The sequence below is a fragment of the Pelophylax lessonae genome (assembly GCF_965119305.1).
Source record: "Pelophylax lessonae genome assembly, chromosome: 3".
NCBI classification, from domain to species: domain Eukaryota; kingdom Metazoa; phylum Chordata; class Amphibia; order Anura; family Ranidae; genus Pelophylax; species Pelophylax lessonae.
The window spans coordinates 35602000-35623378 of record NC_138770.1 but is presented as its reverse complement, the minus strand read 5'-3'; the positions used below and the strand labels follow the sequence as shown (position 1 = coordinate 35623378).

The window sequence follows — 21379 nt, the reverse complement described above, 5'->3', positions numbered from 1 at the left end:
CCCGTAGTACCAGCAGGGGGTGTACTCTGATATTTCATTATATTTCCTTTATTTCTACACTTTCCCGCACTCTGAGCATGAAAACGGAGCCTCTAATATAAGTGGGAATTCTTAGCCGTTTGAAGCTTACATAAGGAGTGAAACATTTCCCGCACTCTGAACATGAAATAGGACGCTCACTCGTATGAACTTTCTGGTTTCCAAGAAATAAACATTTGTTTGGAAAACATTTCCCGCACTCTGAACATGAATAGGGACGCACACCTGTGTGTATTCTATGATGGCTAAGAAGGCTTCTTGTCTGATTAAAACACTTCCCGCACTCTGAACATGACTAGTGAAACTCACCTGTGTGCATTCTCTGATGGCTAAGAAGGGTTCCTTTATGAATAAAACATTTCCCACGCTCTGAACATGAATAGGGACGCTCACCCGTGTGTTTTCTCTGATGGGTAAGAAGGTTTCTTTTCTGATTAAAACATTTCCAGCACCTGGGAACATGAATAGGGACGCTCAACCATGTGTATTCTTTTGATGGCTAAGAAGGCTTACTTCATGAGTAAAACATCTCCCGCACTCTGAACATGAATAGGGACGCTCACCTGTATGTATTCTCTGATGGCTAAGAAGGCTTCCTTTTTCATTATAACATTTCCCGCACTAGGAACATGAATAGGGGCGCTTACCCGTGTGTATTCTCTGATGGCTAAGAAGGGTTCCTGTTTCAATAAAACATTTCCCGCACTCAGAACATGAACAGGGATGCTCACCTGTGTGTATTCTCTAATGGGTAAAAAGGTTTCTTTTACGATTAAAACATTTCCCGTACTCTGAACATGAATATGAACTCTCCCCTGTATGAATTCTCTGGTGCTGAAGAAGGGTTCCTTTTTCATTAAAACATTTCCCGCACTTGGAACATGAATAGGGAAGCTCACCTGTGTGTAATTTCTGAAGGTTAAGAAGGCTTCTTTTCTTATTAAAACCTTTCCCGCACTCTGAACATTAATAGGGACACTCCTCTGTGTGTATTCTCTGATGGCTAAGAAGGAATCCTTTATGATTAAAACATTTCCCGCACTCTGAACAATAATAGGGAAGCTTACCCGTGTGTATTCTTTGATGGCTAAGAAGGGATCCTTTATGAATAAAACATTTCCCGCACTCTGAACATAAATAGGGACGCTCACCCGTGTGTATTCTCTGATGGCTAAGAAGGGTTCCTTTTTCATTAAAACATTTCCCGCACTCAGAACATGAACAGGGATGCTCACCTGTGTGTATTCTCTAATGGGTAAAAAGGTTTCTTTTACGATTAAAACATTTCCCGTACTCTGAACATGAATATGAACTCTCCCCTGTATGAATTCTCTGGTGCTGAAGAAGGGTTCCTTTTTCATTAAAACATTTCCCGCACTTGGAACATGAATAGGGAAGCTCACCTGTGTGTAATTTCTGAAGGTTAAGAAGGCTTCTTTTCTTATTAAAACCTTTCCCGCACTCTGAACATTAATAGGGACACTCCTCTGTGTGTATTCTCTGATGGCTAAGAAGGCTACTTTTATGATTAAAACATTTCCCGCACTCTGAACATGAATAGGGATGCTCTCCTGTGTGTATTCTTTGATGGCTAAGAAGGTTTTCTTTACAATTGAAACATTTCCCGCACTCTGAACATGAATAAGGACGCTCACCTGTGTGTATTCTCTGATGGCGAAGAAGGTTTTGTTTACAAGTGAAACATTTCCCGCACTCCGAACATGAATAGGGACGCTCCCCTGTGTGAATTCTCTGGTGCTGAAGAAGGTATCCTTTTAGACTAAAAGATTTCCCACACTCTGAACAGGAATAGGGATGCTTCCCTGTGTGTATTCTCTGATGGCTAAGAAGGTATTCTTTACAATTGAAACATTTCCCACACTCTGAACATAAATAGGGAATCTCATCTGTATGTATTCTCTGATGGCGAAGAAGGTTTTGTTTACAATTGAAACATTTCCCGCACTCGGAACATGAATAGGGACGCTCCCCTGTGTGAATTCTCTGGTGTTGAAGAAGGTATCCTTTTAGACTAAAACATTTCCCGCACTCTGAACATGAATAGGGACGCTCACCTGTGTGAATTTTCTGGTGCTGAAGAAGGTGTCCTTTGTGACTAAAACGTTTCCCGCACACAGAACATGAAAATGGTCGCTCCCCTGTGTGAATTCTCTGGTGCTTTAGAAGGTTTCCTTTTTGACTAAAGCATTTTCCGCACTCTGAACATGAATAGGGAAGCTCACCTGTGTGAATTCTCTGGTGCCTAAGAAGGTGTCCTTTATGATTAAAACATTTCCCACACTCTGAACATGACAATAAATTCTCTCCTGTATGAAACCCTTTATGGTTTAAAGAAGATTCCCTGAGATTAGATGGATTCCCGCACCCGTCCGCACTGTCAGATTTTAGAGGACTATGTGAAGTCCAAGGAGGTAACTTATCAGGAGATTCCTCAGAATTAGACATATCCAATGATCTCCTCCAATGGTGAGGTCTGTCATGTATATTATGAGGAACGGGATTTACTTCTGGAGAAGATGCGATGTCATTATCTTCGGTACTCATATCTTCCTCCGATGTCCTTCTATTCCCACCACAGAGTCCGTCTGTCAGAAGACAAGAAAAATTAACAAGATTTTTCCAGAGTCATATACACTGCTCAATAAAATGAAAGAAAGAAACACTTTATAATCAGAGTATAGCATCAAATCAGGGAAACTCCTGGGATATTAATGCCCTTGGAAGTGATTCAACAAGAACATTCTTGATATAATGTCAATTATATCTTATCTGTTTTGGCTTGCATACAAGTACATGACTTGAAGCGTGTGATGAAGAGTCACAAACTATTGATATATAATTTTTATGTATAATACTGAAAGAGGGACTTACCCTTTTTCTCCTTCTATAAAAATGATTTCATTGTTGGAATAAAACCAAGCATTCTGTGACATCGTACCTGCTGTCTCTGTGTCTCATTGAGTGCTCCCAGATATCTGGAGGAACTTTGATGCCTAGGGCCATGCAAGTCTGAATTATTGCCAACAAATGGGGGCTCGTCCGGGATAGGACACTCATCCGTGGTAAGTAGAATTTTGTCTCTTTTTGACGATTCTTCTCCTTCCCTCGGTGCTGTTAAAGTCCTATTATAAAAATGTTTTTGGTAAAATGCCTTTGGTAGGCATATAGCAATGCCTTTGGTAGGGTAGACTAAAGTTACTCCTTTGGTAGGCATAAGTAATGCCTTTGTTAGGCATATAATAAAATTACTGCAGTGGACTCCTTTTGGGAAGGAGTATAAAAAAAAGCATCAAGGTTCCTGCCCTCTGCTTTTTTTCTCTCTATTTCTGTAGAAGTATAAGATATGTATTTAGGGAAGCCTCTCAGAAGGTGAGTTGTGGGACTTTCCACTGTTGATATATTTTGTATTAAGATGGGTCAGAAACAAAGTACACCCCCCCCCCCCCCAAATCCAGGGCAGACATGTAAAGATTATGTTGCTAGAGCATGTGGACGGAACTAGGGACAGAGATGAAAAGAGTTTTTAAAGACAAGTCTTCTCTCCCCATGGCAATTGTATGCAAGCAGAAAAGTAAAGACGAGGTAGTTGATTCCTTTAAAAGATTCAAGAAGGTCTGGAAGGAGGAAGCAGGATTGGATACTAATGATGCTATGAAATCACTTTTTATCCAAACCTTTATAACAAATCTGAAGGCAGAATATGGATTAATGGTCAAGCAGATAATTTCAGACTGGCCTACCATGACAGTGGGAGGATTTGGAACGGCCATTTTAGAGAAAGATGCAGCAGGTTGTTTTGAAAGCAATAAGTTAAGTTAATCTGTTATCAAGAGGGAGCACAGTAAATATGTTAGTCCATCCAAGAGGAGCAGTAGAGGTAACAACCCCTCATTTTTTTATGGCTCAGGAAGCCCCCCCCCCTTGAAGAAAATCTCCCAATTTGGGGCAGACAATTCTTTAAGTGTAGAACTCCTTAACTGTATATTTTAGAAGGCTAGATTAAAACCAGGGGGCGAGTCCAGTATATTATAAACAATATTTACTGTTACAAGGAAAAATTGAGGGCATCAAATTAATAATTGATGATTTTAAAAGGAAGAGAATTTTAGAACCAGTTATATCTCCTTATAACTTTCCCATCCACCCTGTTGCCAAATCAGATGGATTATATAGATTTGTCCAAGACCTACAGGCTGCTAATAATTTGGTAGTCCTTTGGTAGACCCTATCGCCCTATTGTCCCTGATGAGAAGATGTTGTATGTTGAAGATGTTGAATGCATTTTATTGTTTCTGTAGTAAATGTGACAATGTTACCTGAATTTAGACAGAAAGGTAACGTGTGTATTGTATGTATATATATATATATATATATATATATTAGGGTGTATGTAAGCATGGCTGAATTGTAACATAAGTTTTGCCAAAAATATGTAGCAGAAAACAAATCGTCCTAAAATGTTAAAAAATTTTGATTTTTACATTTTTTTTTTTGGGAATTTCATATAAAAAAATTTGAAAAATATTGTTATTTTTTCAAAATTTACGCTCTTTTTTGTTTATAGCGCAAAAAATAAAAATCGCGCAGGTGATCAAATACCACCAAAAGAAAGCTCTGTTTGTGGGAAAAAAAAGGACTTCGATTTAATTTGGGTACAGCGTCGCACGACCGTGCAATTGTCCGTTAAAGTCATGCAGTGCCCAATCGCAAAATAGGCCCTGGTCTTTGAGCAGAAAAATCCTCCGGGGCTTAAGTGGTTAACCCCCCCCCCCCCCTTAAATGCCTGTTTGTGAAGCCGGAAAGTTAAGAACATCTGAGAAATGAGTAATATACTGTAACACGTGATGTTTAAAAGAAGGTGATGTGAGAAAAACTTTGTAAGGTAAAGGAAGTTTTTAAATATATTTGCAGAAATAAAATCCTAGTTGAAATGGTTGGTTTTTGCTTTAGAACTCTAGGATTAATTGGAAACAAAGAAAGAAAATAGCTGACTGGTGCCAACACCCATTACATTTCAAAAAGCAGCCATTAATATTATAATTATTTAAAAATCTTTAGGTTTTCCATTCCAGCCCACTGGGCGTGGGAACGGAGAGAGCTCCACCCACTGATAAAAAACTATGTGTGCTTTTGTAATGGCAGTTAGTTGAACAAGATAGCCGACTAGACAAGTTCTGTAATTAGCTATTTTGCCATATGTAGTAAGGTTTAGTTTGTGGTATTAAGGGCTTGGCTATTTCTTATATACTCAGGAGTTGTTGAATAACATGTGTGTTTTAATATACTCCAAAATGTAGTTATGTCACTGTACAGGGCGATTGAATGCTGTGGGCTCTGAGACATGGTTACCTGTGTGGTGCTCTGTTTGGCCCCTTGGGAGTAATCTTGGAGGTTCTATGTGGGGGATGTTCGGGTGCAAAGCCCGGTAAGTGACTACAGTTCCGGTCCGGCAATAGCCGGAATTGAGATGAGGCCGCGCCCGGGGTGATCTCATCGCGTTGGGCGTCTGCATTCGTCCTTCGCGCCCGCACCGGAAGTGACACGGTTTTCCCTCGTCACTTCCGGTGGAGTCCAGTATATTAGGGAGTTGACGGGCGGCGTTGGTCACGGCTGTCTCTTCTCTCCCCCCTCAGGCGGATATCGCTTTATTGCCCTGCAGGTTACCAACGACTATCATCAACTGAGGTAAGGTTTATTGGGATCATGGCGTTTTTGCCTTTTGATGGAAACCATTAGCTCTATCTGGCCTGATTATTTGGTTGGGATTGGGTCTTAGGCTCTACTTCCCTTAATCTTTTGGCACTGCTCCATAATTTAGTTGGGCATATTTACCTGAATCTATTATGATGGGATCCCTATATTCTTGCTCATGGCCTTATGTGAGACATATGGGTTTGGGATTTAATGTACCTCTTTGGTTCAACAGTATACTCCCTTATCAATTAGTGACGCCATGCGTGGGACACGCTTGGGAGTGCTACTTTTGTTCCCAACCTATTTAAAATATTTAGCCACCCTCGCTTTTAACCTTATTCTGTTTATGGGATTGGTCTGTCTTAATTATCTGCCAAACCCTTATAGAAGTATATGGTTGCCCTTTATTATTCTTTTCCCCTCTCTCGTTGTAGATGGGGGTCATGCAGCACACTGGGCGATAATTCAGGCAATTTTTGCTGGGTCCGTATCAGTTTATTTCAATTTTCCTGAGGGTGCTGGATTCGACACCCCCCCCCTGTGTTGGTCCCTCGGCTGGCATTGTTTGGTTCACCGGAGGCACCCTCTCCTGGGCAGCTCCCATGGGCTATCCACGGCGCCTGTTGAGTGATCAATGTCCCGAATCCACAGCTTCATATAAAAATGACATAAATATTTCATGCTCACCAAAGTTGCAAGAAATGTTATTCATAACTGTATTAAATGGATAAAAGTATTATGTATTTGTTCATGAATTTTGTATCTTTATCCGCTGTAACTATTGTATTTTTCTTTTGTAATAGTCCACCTGGGATGTCAAAAGGGGTCTTTGAGAAAGCTACTATACAGCGAAACCCATCAGACCCGTCCCTATCTGGTTCTGACTATGAAATTTATATGTACGATGTATTATCAGCCATGCAAGAATAAGACTATTTATTAGTCTTAATTTTAATGTTTTCTTGTTCTTTTTTTATTGGTTACAAATAAAATGGATGTTATCTTTAATTAAAATGTGTTGTTCATCTTGACTTCAGACTCACCAATTTAGTGACCCTCCTCACCATCCCGTTAATTTTATTGGTGCATTTAAGGCCCTCCCATTGGGTTTGGGCTGGACCTCAGATACCCTCCAATCCCTTAAGATTGATAAGTAAAATATGGGTGCAGTAAGTATGTGATTTATCCAACAATCATTTACATTTTTCAAGTTCTGTATAACATGTTAAATGTATGACCAAGCCAAGAGTAACAGTATAAGATAGGACAACAATGAATGATCACTGGAGATGTATGTCTATTTTGTATTGTCCTTAATAGCGATTATATTGAAGTGTGATACATTAGAATACAACACTAATGATTGTTTTATTCGTTTTTTTGTTAATACAGAAGGAACCAAATCTGTTCCTAGAAGTTTCCAAGGTCTGTATAGTTGGGATTGAATAAGAGGTTACGACCGTTACTCAGTATGATTGGCGATGTATAATCTTTGAGCATAATGTGATGAACACACTATAAAACTTATTGTGAATGTATTTGAACCATGGTGAATTATTGACAACTTTTGATGGACGTCCCGTTAATGAAAATCCATGAGGTGATATTTAAATTAATTAATTATTATGAGCTCGTTAATTATGGTTAGAAAAGCGTGCACTCTCATTAAACAACATGGCCATATATTTTGTGATTAATATATGTTTGTTGCTAACTATTTGATTATTTCTAGGTGAGAAATGTAATGGTAACCCACTAAGACCTTTCATTTTGTTTACATTTCCAGATAGTACTAAACAGTATCAATCCACCTGTTTTATATGGTTTGATGTCCAAGAACTAAAGAAGAAGATTATAGCATTCATTGACAACTTGTATCATCTTAGTTTATATGAATGCAATGATATTTTTTGTTAGAACTGGTTGTATACAGAGCAGCTAAATAATTTTGATGCTGCGTGATGGGTATTTAGTTTTTTTTCTGATTTTATATTTTTCTGTATTGTCCTTTCCTGTGCGTGTGTTTTGTTAAATTATGGCAGCATCTACTTTTGTATATTCTGTCATAATCATTGCAGTTGCCTGTCAAATTTCCTATTTTAATATTATTATATATGTTTTTTTAGGTGTCCACATTTTATAATATATATATATATATATATATATATATATATATATATATACACACATACATACATACAGTACATAACACACACTTATATTATTATTTTTTGGATATATATATTTTTTCAGATTTTTCTAGGTGTCTCTTGCCATTTATTAACATATACCTTTTTACTCCATTACTATTTAGGTGGGTGCACCTTTTATATATATATATATATATATATATATATATATATTGTGAGGGATTAGCTCGGTGGTAGGCGTGGATGACCCCTTGGGGGGTGCGTTTTCCCAGAGAGGTAGCCGACAAGTGCTTGCAAACAAACAGTGTGGTTTATTAAATGGTGTTTTCTTCACCAGGCTGTATGCAGCAAAACATCCAAAATAAAATAAAACAGAAAATAAATCCTTGCCTCTGTGGGCGGCTACCTTCTCACAACTGGAACCTGCCTAAGTGTCTGTCTCCAACCTACCGTCGGGCAGACTTCCTTGTCCTACAGCGGACACTCAATAGTCCTTTTATAATAGCTTCACAGGGCAACACAGTCCTTTTGTTTCTTTCACATCAACAGTTCGTCTTCTCACCTTTGAGACGTATTCACCCTTGGTTACCGTCCCGGGCACACATCACTCCGGGGGGTCTTCTCCCAGGCCCACACATCCTGTCGGGAGGCACACGCTGACTGTCCTCCTGCTCCCAGCCCACATGGCTTCAGGACACAGCTTCTGGAGGCAGCAAACAATAGGAATTTCTCTGAACAAATTATAGAGCCTTAACTCCCTCATTCTGAACAGGTGAAGGCCTTTCAACTTCCTGCTGGCTAGCTCTGTAGCCAACACCCTAAATTAATTAATGGACTTTCTAAATCAGGTGGAAATGTATCTCCTTCCTGTGACTACATTCCCAGATTTAGCTGACTTCCTGTCACATACCCCCCCCTCTTGTTTCAACCCTAGGGTTGGGACACATATTTCCAGGCACGCATGTGTCAGGCACTGCTGACTCACTGATAAGCCTCCTATTATCCTCAAGCTTCCGGATGAAACTGTTTTGTCATCTTCATTGACAGATTTCTCATAAATGCCACACAGTTTGTCTCTCATCTCATATACACATTCTTCAACTGCATTTTTGGCATCATTTTGCTCCTTCTCGTTTCTGTCATCTTCATTGACAGCTTTCTCATAAATGTCAGACAGCTTGTCCCTCATAACCGTCTGTCCAATCCACCATGGAGGACCGTGATCCATAGGCAACTCAATTGGGCTAGTCTTAATGTCTTCAACATTCTTAAGACGCCTCTCTCTGCAATCCATAAATGTTTTCCACAAAACTTTGAGAACCTTTGCTTCACTAAGCTTTGTTCCAAGTAGGGACTCTTGACATCCCTCTGTGACTTGAGTTGCCTCTCCATACAGCTGTACACAATCATTGACTTTTTGTTGTAAAAGGGAATGATCTTCCTTCTTGAGCTTTGCTTGCTCTAAGATGCTGTGCAGAGGATTTTCCAATTGAGACAACAGGCTGTCACACATTTCTTCAAAGTGACCCCTGTTCCTTTTCCCAGAGATATCAATATCATTCACCAAACATTTCATATTCATAGGCAGATCTGAAGCATTTGCACTCATCAACTTCTTAAACTTTTCGCCCTCCTGAGCGAGTCGCAGTAAAGGCCTACTATTTGATTTGATATTCAGTTTATATTTCTTGCCAAACTCTTCACAGAAGAAGCCAACCAGAACATCATCAACTTTCCTTCCACCAACATAGGGGTCAAAGGCAACAACACAGTTGAACCCAGCGATCTGGGTGGTATCCATTATAGACCTCCTCTCTGCATCAGTGAAGAAGCATGGAACTGCAACACATTCTTTTACAGGTTTCTTCAATGCACTTTCTGCTGAACTATTTGACCGCTCAAGGTCACCTAGTTCTTTTTCTCTATCTGAATTCCACATGGAATGCATCTCAAGATCACGATCAAACTTCTGCCACCCGTCTTTCACCAGTTCCATTTTGGAAACACTCCCTGAAAGGCACTTATTCATTTGCTTCACGTTTTCACCAACAGCCTTAGTTTTCTCCACTAGGTTTTCAGCCTGAACTGAGAAATCACCACATTTCTTACTCAGCTCCTTTGTTTGCTGAAGTTCTAATGATACATTTTCCAATGCTTGAAGTTTTTGAAGGAACGGTTTATTCCAAAGGGGTGATTCAAGCCACATGTCGTCACATTTCTGAGGCTCACTCAGGACAGACCCCAAAACACTGATCCTTTTAAAAACTGCATCAGGCACACTATCCCCTCTTTGGGACAGATCCTCTGTTGCCTGGAATTCCTCTTCCAGTTCCTGCAACGGAATCTTCATCTCTTCTAGTTGCTGTTCTAAGGCTCGCTTAGACTTTTCTAGCTCCTGAACGCTTTTCACAACATCATCCTTGGAGCTGACCAATTCTTCCATTTCTGTACACAGCTGTTTAACACTTTCTAGTTCAGCCTTACACTCTAGAGCTTCCTCCAAAGAGCGAGCCAAGAACAGGGCTTTGCTCTCGTTATCACGCACCTCCGTTTCTGCACGTGCGCGTTCTTCTGCATATTTTGCAGACACAGTCTTCTCTTCACCAAGCATCTGAACAAACTTCTTTTTCACATCTTCAACACACTGTAATGAACCAACGCTTTCTTCCATGCGTTTTTTCATATCCGCTATCTGAGCTTGCAATGTTGCGACTTGCTCTGATAGGTTTTTCTTTGCTTCCGCCTCCTCTTTTAAATGTTCCAGGAAGCCATTTTTCTCATCTTCCATTTGTTTGAGCTTTGTGCTAAAACTCAGCCTTTGACACCTCTCTTCCTGTAAGAGTTCCTGCGTGTCTTGCAGCTGCGATTCCAAGATAGAAAAATCTTCCGCAATTTCTCTAGATTTTCTGTCTGCTTGAGAAAGCTGATTTGTAACATTGTCCAACTCAACCTGCAGTCGGTTTGCCTTCTCTGACAGCTTAGCACACAATCGGTCACCTTCTGACACCTTGACTTGCGATTCCAGAAGCTGTGCCTCTACTTTTTCCCTCTTATGTTCACAATCTCCTTTTCCCTGCATAAGAGCCTTCACCTCATTGGTTAGCATCTGGGAATAAGAATGTAATTCTGCCACACAGGCTTCTTTCTCCTTTAACTGCTGCTGGACACGTTGGGCTTCCCCTTTCCAACTTTCACAGTCCGCACGCCATTCATTTACCACATTGCTCAAAGTAGTGAGCTCATACACAGTACTCAGTAATTTAGCCTCTCTTTCACTTTTCTCGTTGTCGCTGAGAGACAATGTCGTTTTCAGAGCGACATTCTGTTCCTGCGACTCCTGCAGGTCTATTTTTGTAGCTCCCAAAGACTGAAGACTTTTTTCCAGCTGATTACGCAACTCCAACATATCAGCCATACTTTGCTTCTGCAAAGTCTGAATTTCACTTTCCTTTTCCATGAGGATGGTATCTTTCTCCATTATAGTCTCTCTGCGTTTTTGCAACTCGACCAAAAGAAGAGCAGTGGATTCTTCCCACTGTAACACATGAGACTTGAGTAGTTCATTCATTTCCTGCAAGTTTCTATGCTCCATTTTAAGCAATTCCAAGGCTTGTTCCTTTTCTTCCATTTTCCGTTGCAAGGCATCCAACTCAGCCCTGCACACATACTCGGTTTCCTCCATACCGATGGCCTCCATTGGCTGCTGGCGTCTCTGTTTCCAGCCTGCCATGCTCTCTTGATGAGCCTTTTGTTGAGCTGCAAAGCTCTGCTGAAAATCCGCATTTGCCTGCTGTTGAGCTGCATTTGCTTGCTGTTGAGCTGCATTTGATATAATCAGATGTTTCAACATCTCCTCCATTTTGAGTTTACTTTTCATCTGAGCACACTGCGTCTCCATAGCGGTTTCATCAGTGTTGCTAGGGACAACAACCTTCCTCTTTAGTAGACTCTCTTTAGGCATGGATGGGGCTGGTTCAGACGGCAACATCCCCTCCATCCATAGAATCCGGTCTCTCATTTCATCTATCTTTGCATTTTTCAGGCGTTTGGACCGCCCCATCTTCAATAACTCCACAAACAAATTTTTCACAGTCCAGCAAACAATTTTCAGACCACTGTCTCTTCAACACATGTAGTTTTTCTCTCTCTTGCAGGATCTCTTTTCCTGCACACACAGTTTGTGCAGTCACTTGCACCAGACACAACAAAGTTCATCAAATAATTTTGAGACCGCTGTCTCTTTAAAACACTTTTTTTTTTTTTTTTTTTTTTCTGTCAGGATCTTCTCTCCTGCACACATAGATTGTGCAATCTCATGCACCAGACAAAGTTCATCAAACATATGCACTCCATTGCAGGGATCTCTGCTTATGCCCACTGCATACCTCCACCATATGTGAGGGATTAGCTCGGTGGTAGGCGTGGATGACCCCTTGGGGGGTGCGTTTTCCCAGAGAGGTAGCCGACAAGTGCTTGCAAACAAACAGTGTGGTTTATTAAATGGTGTTTTCTTCACCAGGCTGTATGCAGCAAAACATCCAAAATAAAATAAAACAGAAAATAAATCCTTGCCTCTGTGGGCGGCTACCTTCTCACAACTGGAACCTGCCTAAGTGTCTGTCTCCAACCTACCGTCGGGCAGACTTCCTTGTCATACAGCGGACACTTAATAGTCCTTTTATAATAGCTTCACAGGGCAACACAGTCCTTTTGTTTCTTTCACATCAACAGTTCGTCTTCTCACCTTTGAGACGTATTCACCCTTGGTTACCGTCCCGGGCACACATCACTCCGGGGGGTCTTCTCCCAGGCCCACACATCCTGTCGGGAGGCACACGCTGACTGTCCTCCTGCTCCCAGCCCACATGGCTTCAGGACACAGCTTCTGGAGGCAGCAAACAATAGGAATTTCTCTGAACAAATTATAGAGCCTTAACTCCCTCATTCTGAACAGGTGAAGGCCTTTCAACTTCCTGCTGGCTAGCTCTGTAGCCAACACCCTAAATTAATTAATGGACTTTCTAAATCAGGTGGAAATGTATCTCCTTCCTGTGACTACATTCCCAGATTTAGCTGACTTCCTGTCACAATATATATATATATATATATATATATATATATATATATAATTTTTCATACATTTTAAAGATTGTTTTTAATATATACATTCCATGTCTAATTTCTATTACCATTTATGTGCACTCAAAACTTTTTTGGTAAATCGGCCTTTGGGACATGATATTGGAACCTTCAGTTTTTTTTGGGTTCCCATTATACATTTGAGGCTCTGGTCCCCTTAAAATGGGCAAATATAACATCCTTCAATGGGGTAACACCGCAAGGTGTATCTGAAAGTTCAGTTTGTATTCTGAGGGCGGGTCTTCTAGCTGAATAAATGTGAGGCCGCAGCAGCATGTGTTCAGCTTCCGATGACGTCAATGTTGTGACAAAATGCGTCAAGTTTACACGCACGCTGCCTCCTGCTGGACCCGATTTGGAACACACGCCGCTCGGTACACTTCCTGAAGTGGCGTGGCTCCCAGCACACCGTACGGGTAACCGCAGGATATAGTTATTTATTGATATACTCCCTTTACATACCATTTTTTAACCCTTTGCACTTGGTTTTTGATACATTGATTGTGGAATGATATTATTACCATTTGAATTCTAAGGCCCCTTTCACACAGGCGGACCGTTTAGATCCGCCTGTCTGTTTTTCAGGCGGATCTGAAAGGATGTCCAATGCATCTCTATGGGGCATTGGACGTCAGCAGAGACATGTCCGCTGACCTCTGATCCGATCCGTCAAATCCTGACAGATGGAAACCCTATTTTCTATCCGTCTGGCAGATCGGATCGGATGAGAACAGACATCCGATTTCCCCATAGAGAAGAATGAGGACCTGACAGCTCGGTCTCCGCACACAGCGCAGAGACAGAGCTGCCATCTGCCTGCTCAGCGGGGGATCGATCCCCCGCTGAGAAAAACGGAGTCCGCCTGACGGACTCCCTGTGTGAAAGGGGCCTAAGTGTATTAATCTATTGAGAATCATAGTAGAGCACCAGTTTTTCTTTGAGAATTTAGCGCTGCTATTTTCCTATCAGTGCCCATCACTGCCGCCTATCAGTGCCCATCACTGCCGCCTATCAGTGCCACCTATCAGTGCCCACCAATGCTGCATATCAGTGCTATCTACCAGTGATATCTATCAGTGCCACATATCAGTGCCCATCGGTGCTGCATATCAGTGCCGCCTATCAGTGCCCATCCGTGCTGCATATAAGTGCCACCCCATCAGTGCCTATCAGTGCGGCCTCATCAGTGCAGGAAAAAACGTATCTATTTACAAAATTTTATAACATAAACCAAAAAATCTGGGGTTTTTTTCAAACTTTTCGGTCTTTTTTTTTATTTGTGTAGCAAAAAAGAATAAACCTTGTGGTGATCAAATACCACCAAAAGAAAGCTCTATCTGTGGGGAAAAAATGACATAAATTTGCTTTAGGTACAGTGTTGCATGACCACGCAATTGTCATTCAAAATGCAACAGCGCTAAAAGCTGAAAATTGGCCTGGGTGGGAAGGGGAAAAAGTGCCCGGTATTGAAGTGGTTAAGTAGTTTGAAGTTTGGCCTATGGTTGGACATTGTTTAGTTTAGATACAAAGTTATGAAGTTCAGTTGGGAGATGGGTGGTGGTGTTTTTATACCAATGTTTCACCCTGAATGGGAAAGTTGAGTTTTTCTTTTAGTGTTAGGTCAGGTCGCTAGGGATTGTGGATTTAACTGTTCATCTATGAGGGGCTATATGGGCATTATTGTTAGTTATGGAATGTTTGATTGACAGTCTTGGTAACACACCTGCCTTGACATCAATCACAACAAGCATATTGGAGAAAGAAGACACATCTTTTGACAGCAGCCACCGTGTATAAGGACTTTGCCACTAATCAGCACCTGTTCTGGTGGTCAATTACCAGAACTGTTCTATCCGCTATCATGGTCAAGTACCTGAATTGTTCTGATAGTGAAGTATCTGAACCAGAGGCGTAACTAGAACCTTCAGGGCCCCGATGCAAGAAACCATGAAGGGCCCCCCAGACCCCTGGCCGGGGCCCTTCCCTTCAAGCCCGGGGCTCTTCCCACTAATCCTGGGGCTCTTTACTCTTGTTGCATGGCCTTTTATTACGGTCCCGTAGCAGTATCCTTTCACAAGTTCTGCAGTGGGACCCCTTCCTGCCATCTTGGGGCCTCCCCACAGTGGTGCAAAGCCAGGGCCCGGTCGCAAGTGTGACCTTTGAGATCCTGGAAGTTCACCCACTGGTTTGCTACCGGGCCCCCTGGAGCATGGGGCCCGGTAGCAATTGCAACCCCTGCAACCCCTGTAGTTACGCCCCTGATCTGAACGGTTTTATCTGCTCTGATGTTCAAGTGCCTGAATGGTCTGTAAGGTTCCACCTACCATAGTGGTTATATACCTGCACATTTATGACTTGTGAACTGCAATAGTCTGAAGGATATGGACTTTGTATTCTACAGTTCTTTCAGTTCTACTGCATTGCAATTGCTCTGCTGACGCTGCGATCTGATCACCGGATGTCTAGGACTCTGCTGTATATCACCAGGTTTGGAGGACTTTGATAGGTTTCTACGCTTTTAAACTCTTGAAAAGGAAAGTTTGATGTTCGTATCCGTTTCTGTGCTTTCAAACTGAAAAGTTTACTGTTCTTCTGTTAGTCCAACATTTAGTTTTTATATTTTTTGAATTCTGGATTTTTTTCATATTTTTCAGCCCCAACATAGCCGAATAAGATTTTCTGAGTTGGTAGATCAGACAGGGAAAGGAAAGTAGGTATCTACATTTTAGATTAGATATATTTTAGATCCCCCATTTTTCTTTTAAGGTAAAATGGGTGGGGAAAAGAACTGATAAAAAGGATAAAGAAATATTTATTTATTTTAGATCAGATTAAAAATGAAACACAGCTAAAAGTGGGTCTTCCGAACAATTTAACTACGGACATTGAGTAAACAGATGCTAATGAATGAGATGGAAATAGAACAAATGGGTGCAGCATTGACTGGGCTATGTGAATCTGCTACTGACTATAAATGCTGCACATAAATACATAACACCAGTTTTTAAAATCCCTGATTATTATGAGATCATACAGAAACACATAAACAGGAGGTTGCAATTTTGCAGGAAAAGGCCAAAGATGGGTGGAATTATTTTAAGAGTGGGTTTGATTTCTCCTTTGGGCCAATATTTGTATGAATAAGGGAAGCTGTGATTCTTATTGTAATGGTATTGCTTTTTGTTTTATTTCTCTACCTATGCTACAAATTTATTTTATGCATAATACATAGGGACACCAAGGCAGCACCGTATCCTGAGAGAACACAATACTTGTATATGCTGGAATTGAGTTATGGAACAAAATCACTATATTTGAAAGTGATTTAAGAGGGAATTGAAAGAATAGCTATCCTTCGTTTTGTTTTTTCAACTCCATCTTATTACTAAAACCCTAGACTCAGCTTAATTAAAAAGCCTCCGTACTGCTCGCATCCTCTATTCAGGTATGTGGCTTTGTAAAATGGCAGCATCGTGTTCACTGGTGATTTCCAATACTCCACCGATGGCGCTTCGGTCTTCCTCCAATGCAGAAGAATAGCCTTGCGCGCATAGAACAGAGTAACCAACAATAAAATTCTTTGTGCTCTAAGAGGTGCCATTTCCTCCACCAAACCCAGCAAACACACTGTCAGCATCAAAGGTACCCTCTGAAGGAATATTTATCCTCCCTTTTGTTCCCTCGACTCCATCTTGTGATTAAAACTCTAGACTCAGTTTAATTAAAGAAGCCTATCTAAGCAAATGCCCTTGAAAGTGATTCAACAAGAACATTCTGCTTTTGAGGTCAAAACGACCCTGAGAACACGCTTGATATAGGGTCAATTATATCTTATCTTTTTTTTTGGCTTGCAAACAAGTACATGACTTGAAGCGCGTGATGAAGAGTCACAAACTCTTGATATATAATTTTATGTATAATACTGAAAAAGGGACCTCCCCTTTTACTCTCTCTATAAAACGTTCTTTACTGTCTGAATAAAGCGAGCCTTCTGTGACATCGTACCTGCCGTTTCTTTGAGTGCTCCCAGATATCTGAAGGAACTTTAATGCCTAGGGCCATGCGAGTCTGAATTATTGCCAACAGGTAGTATCCACAACCTATGCATTACTGATCACACCCCAGGGGACTTGCCAACCCCCATTCTTAGCTAAGAGGTAATGGGATTTAGACTGTAACTTTAATGCAAACCAACAAAATTACATCATTCCGTTTACATTTACGTCATCCATCTGCACGTAAATACAAGAAACCAACTTCAAACTCCTAACAAGGTGGTACCACCCGCCGTCAATGTTGAGCAGGTTCTTCCCCACACTCACTGATCAGTGCTGGAGATGCCAGGAAGGGCCGAGGGACACTCCTACATGTTTTCTGGTCGTGTTCTAAACTAGCGGAGTTCTGGAAGACAGTACATGAAATGTCTCAGAGATTTATAAACCGACCGCTCCCAATGACCCTGCTGTCTTCCTTCTCCATGACTTTAACATCCTGGCCCAGATCTATAAAAATTCTGTCTTTCGTCACCTTCTAAATGCTTCTAAAATGTGCATCCCTCTTAAATGGAAAAACTCAGAGGCCCTGACTGTTGGCATGTGGCTCAAAAAGGTTGAAGAAATAAATAGAATGGAAAACCTTCTTCTCTCGACACGTCCCCAACACAAACGATATACCAAAACCTCAGGTCAGTGGAATAGATTTGTCCTCTCTGATGAAGGCTGCTCTTTAACTGCTTGCCGACCGCCGCACGACTATTTACGGCGGCGGTCAGCCCCTCACAGGCAAAGCGACGTAGGGCTACGCCGCTAGCCTGCGAGGCTCTAGGGAGCGAGCGCGCGCCGCCGGAGGCGCGCTCCCACGCGGTCACGGACTCTCCCACGCGTGTGCCCGGCAGACCCGATGTCCGCCGGTCACCCGCTATCGTCCGTTAGAGCGGGAGAAAGGCAGGCGGCTAATGTTAACAAAGCCGCCTGTCATTCTCCCCTGTGTGAGAATGGTGATCATACGGTTCTACTATGTAGGACCGTTGATCACTGTTCTTACACATCAAGCCACAGCCAATCACAGTTAGAAACACGCCCCTAGGGACACACTTAACCCCTCCCTCTCAAAAAAAGTTACTGGTAACCCCAAAAGTGTAAAAAATGTCAGTCAAGGGTCCGATCTGTCCGCCCCAATGTCGCAGTCCCGCAAAAAAAAAACCGCAGATCGCCGTCATTACGCGTTAAAAAAAAAAAAACAACAAAAATCTTTCCCTTTGTTAGTAAACGCAATAACTTTTGCACAAACCAATCAAAATATGTTTTTTGCGATTTTTTTTTACCAAACATATGGTAAAAAAAAAAAAATTGGCCTAAAATGTTAAAAAATTTTGATTTTTACATTTTTTGGGGGAATTTCATATAAAAAATGTGAAAAATATTGTTATTTTTGCAAAATTGACGCATGATCAAAAAAATCGCACAGGTGATCAAATACCACCAAAAGAAAGCTCTGTTTGTGGGAAAAAAAAGGACGTCAAATTCGCTTAGGTACAGTGTCGCACGATCGCGCAATTGTCCGTTAAAGTCACGCAGTGCCGAATCGCAAAATAGGCCCTGGTCAGGAAGGGGGTAAAATCTTCCGGGGCCTAAGTGGTTAAGGGTAGCAATACTAAAGAAACCTCATGTTGAGTTTGAGGGAGCTCTAAAATATTGGTGGAAAGTATTGCTGATGTAGGGCCATAGCTTTACCAATGCTAGCCCTCCTAACCCCCCCCCCACCCCTCCTTCTTCCCTCCCCCCCCTCATCCCACCTACTTAAAGGGGAGTTCCGGCCACAAAAAAAAATTTCAATGAAAATTTCAATGAAAATACCAGGAGCCTCAGGGCTAGTACATTCCACAATGGATAGCCTCTGATCTGTCCCGGTTCCCACTTACCTTTTAGAAGAAATACTTACCTTGAAAATTTCTTCTCCAGCGCTGCCATCTCAGGTGTGGGCAGCTTGAAGCTAGCGCGATCCTCTTCTGCGTCCTTTTCGGTCCCACGATGCACTGCTCCTGCCCCGCCGTCACTTCCGGGGCTGCAGCATCATCCTTGCACAGCTTCTTGGCATGCCCAGAAGCAGTTTAGCAAGGTATGACGCGCCTGCACTGGAACTGACGTCGGGGCCGGTGCAGGCGCATTGATTCCTGGGAGCGATGACGTTCAGCTCCCAGGAATCATTGCAAAGCGGAAGTGACGGCGCGGGCCGCGGCCGCCGAGGGAGGAAGTGGAAGAAAGGTGAGTATATTTTTCTGCAATTACAAGGTAAGTAAAAAAAAAAAAAAAAATCGTAATTACGCGTTTCTTTTTCAGGTGACTAGAAGCAAGCGGATGGCCCAAAAATCGACTGTCGATTTTGGGGCCGGAACTCAGCTTTAACCTCTTCTGCCTCTCTCTAGGTTTCTTTTACTTCCCTCTCTCTATCCACTACTTATTCGCTTCACTTCTTCATTCTTCTATACGTTATGTGAAACTGGAACGGACAACTCCGGGTACTTTCTAGTCCTGCATAACTCCTCCCATTAGAGGAATTATAGAACACCTCTTATTCTACGACCGATGTAGATATCAAACGTATGACTGAATTGTCTTCAATGTTGTAATACACTGTCTCAGCATATGTTCTATAAGGAATGGTACTGCTCAAAGACCAGGGCCTATTTTGCGATTCAGCACTGCTTGATTTTAACGGACAATTGCGCGGTCGTGCGACGCGTTACCCAAATGAAATTGACGTCCTTTTTTCCCCACAAACAGAGCTTTCTTTTGGTGGTATTTGATCACCTGTGCAATTTTTATTTTTTGTGCTATAAACAAAGAAAGAAGAGCATAAATTTTGAAAAAATAACAATATTTTTCACATTTTTTTTATATGAAATTTCCAAAAAAAATGTAAAAATCAATTTATTTTAAATTTTAGGCCATTTTGTTTTCTGCTACATATTTTTGGTAAAAAAAAAAAAATCGCAATAAGCGTATTTTGATTGGTTTGCGCAAAATTTATTGCGTTTACTAACTAAGGGAAAGATTTATGTCATTTTTATTGTTTTTTTTAAACTAGTAATGGCGGCGATCTGTGATTTTTTTTGCGGGACTGCGACATTGCGGCGGACAGATCGGACCCCTGACTAACATCTTTGACACTTTTGGGGGTACCAGTGACATTACTACAGTTATCAGTGCTATACATATGCACTGTTACTGTAAAAATGACACTGGCACTAACTTTATTAGTGATCAAGGGGTTAAGTGTGTCCCTGGGGGCGTGATTCTAACTGTAAAGAGGCGTGGCTTGTGATGTAACAACAGAGACATACGATCCTACATAGCAGGATCGTGTAGTCTCTGAAGTTACACCAGGGAGAATGACAGGCGGCTTTGTTTACATTAGCCACCTGCCTTTCTCCCTCTCCAGCGGGAGATTGCGAGTGACCGGCGAACATCGGAGCCGCCGGTCACTTGTGCGGGAACGCGCCTCCGGCGGCGCGTGCTCGCCCCCTAGAGACTCCTGGGCAAACGACGTAACCCTACATCGGTTTGCCCAGGAGAGCCAGACTGCCGCAGTAAATAGTCGTGCGGCAGTCGGCAAGTGGTTAATATAAATAAAAGAATTGAAAAAAAAAAAGAGATCTGACATGGATCAATAATACAACCTTACCCAACCAAACATCACTAAGTAATAATGCGATCGAAATGATGACAATGTTATTGTTGGGAACATGATGTTATATTGAGGAATGGAGGTGGACCACTCATATGGTGTACAGTATCTCCTCATTTGTTTGGAACATGGCGTTATATTGAGGAATGGAGATGTGGGAAGGTAATTTAGAAAAAAAAAAATGATTGGTATTTTTCAGGAGTCATATATGTTGGTCGAGCATTTTAAAGTTTAAAAGAGATCTGTCATGGAACTGGGTGCAATCACAACACCAAACTTTGACAACTAACCAGATCAATGATACCACCCAACCAAACATCACGAAGTAAGCTTTAAACCATTATTGCATAATTACCCGAGCTGATATCTGGAGACGTTTCTTCCTCTTTAACTGCATCCATCATCCCAACCTCCTCTGTAAAATGCTGATCACCCCTCACATACGTCTTTTCCTTTATAACCCCAATTTGTACATTTATCAGATCTTCATCCTAAATCAACAAAATGGCAGAAATAATATTAACATTCTTTGAATATAATTTTTTTTTTTATCTCTTAGGGCTTGGGATCACTTTCCTATAGTCTCATTCTCATCTACCTGTTGATGGTGAGGGATGGTGTGATCTTCCTGTGTTGAATCCTGGGAATAC

The 21379-nt window shown here is 41.6% G+C and overlaps 3 protein-coding genes and 1 pseudogene across 4 annotated transcripts in view; 2 read left to right on the top strand and 2 right to left on the bottom strand.

Moving 5' to 3' along the window:
* Positions 1 to 21379, bottom strand: part of LOC309550686 (uncharacterized protein) — an 801473-nt gene that overhangs the window by 540642 nt on the left and 239452 nt on the right. The window lies entirely within an intron of this gene.
* LOC309549964 (uncharacterized protein) overlaps positions 1 to 21379 on the top strand; it is a gene marked incomplete at its 3' end in the record, with an annotated part of 180661 nt that overhangs the window by 56290 nt on the left and 102992 nt on the right. The gene's annotated exons all lie outside the window — the stretch shown is intronic.
* LOC309550702 (uncharacterized protein) overlaps positions 1 to 21379 on the top strand; it is a 975511-nt gene that overhangs the window by 883628 nt on the left and 70504 nt on the right. The gene's annotated exons all lie outside the window — the stretch shown is intronic.
* LOC309549967 lies at positions 1006 to 21216 on the bottom strand (annotated as a pseudogene). Its single transcript has 2 exons — positions 21085 to 21216; positions 1006 to 2645 (listed from the first exon to the last, which is right to left on the bottom strand). The product of its transcript is annotated as an uncharacterized misc_RNA (transcript).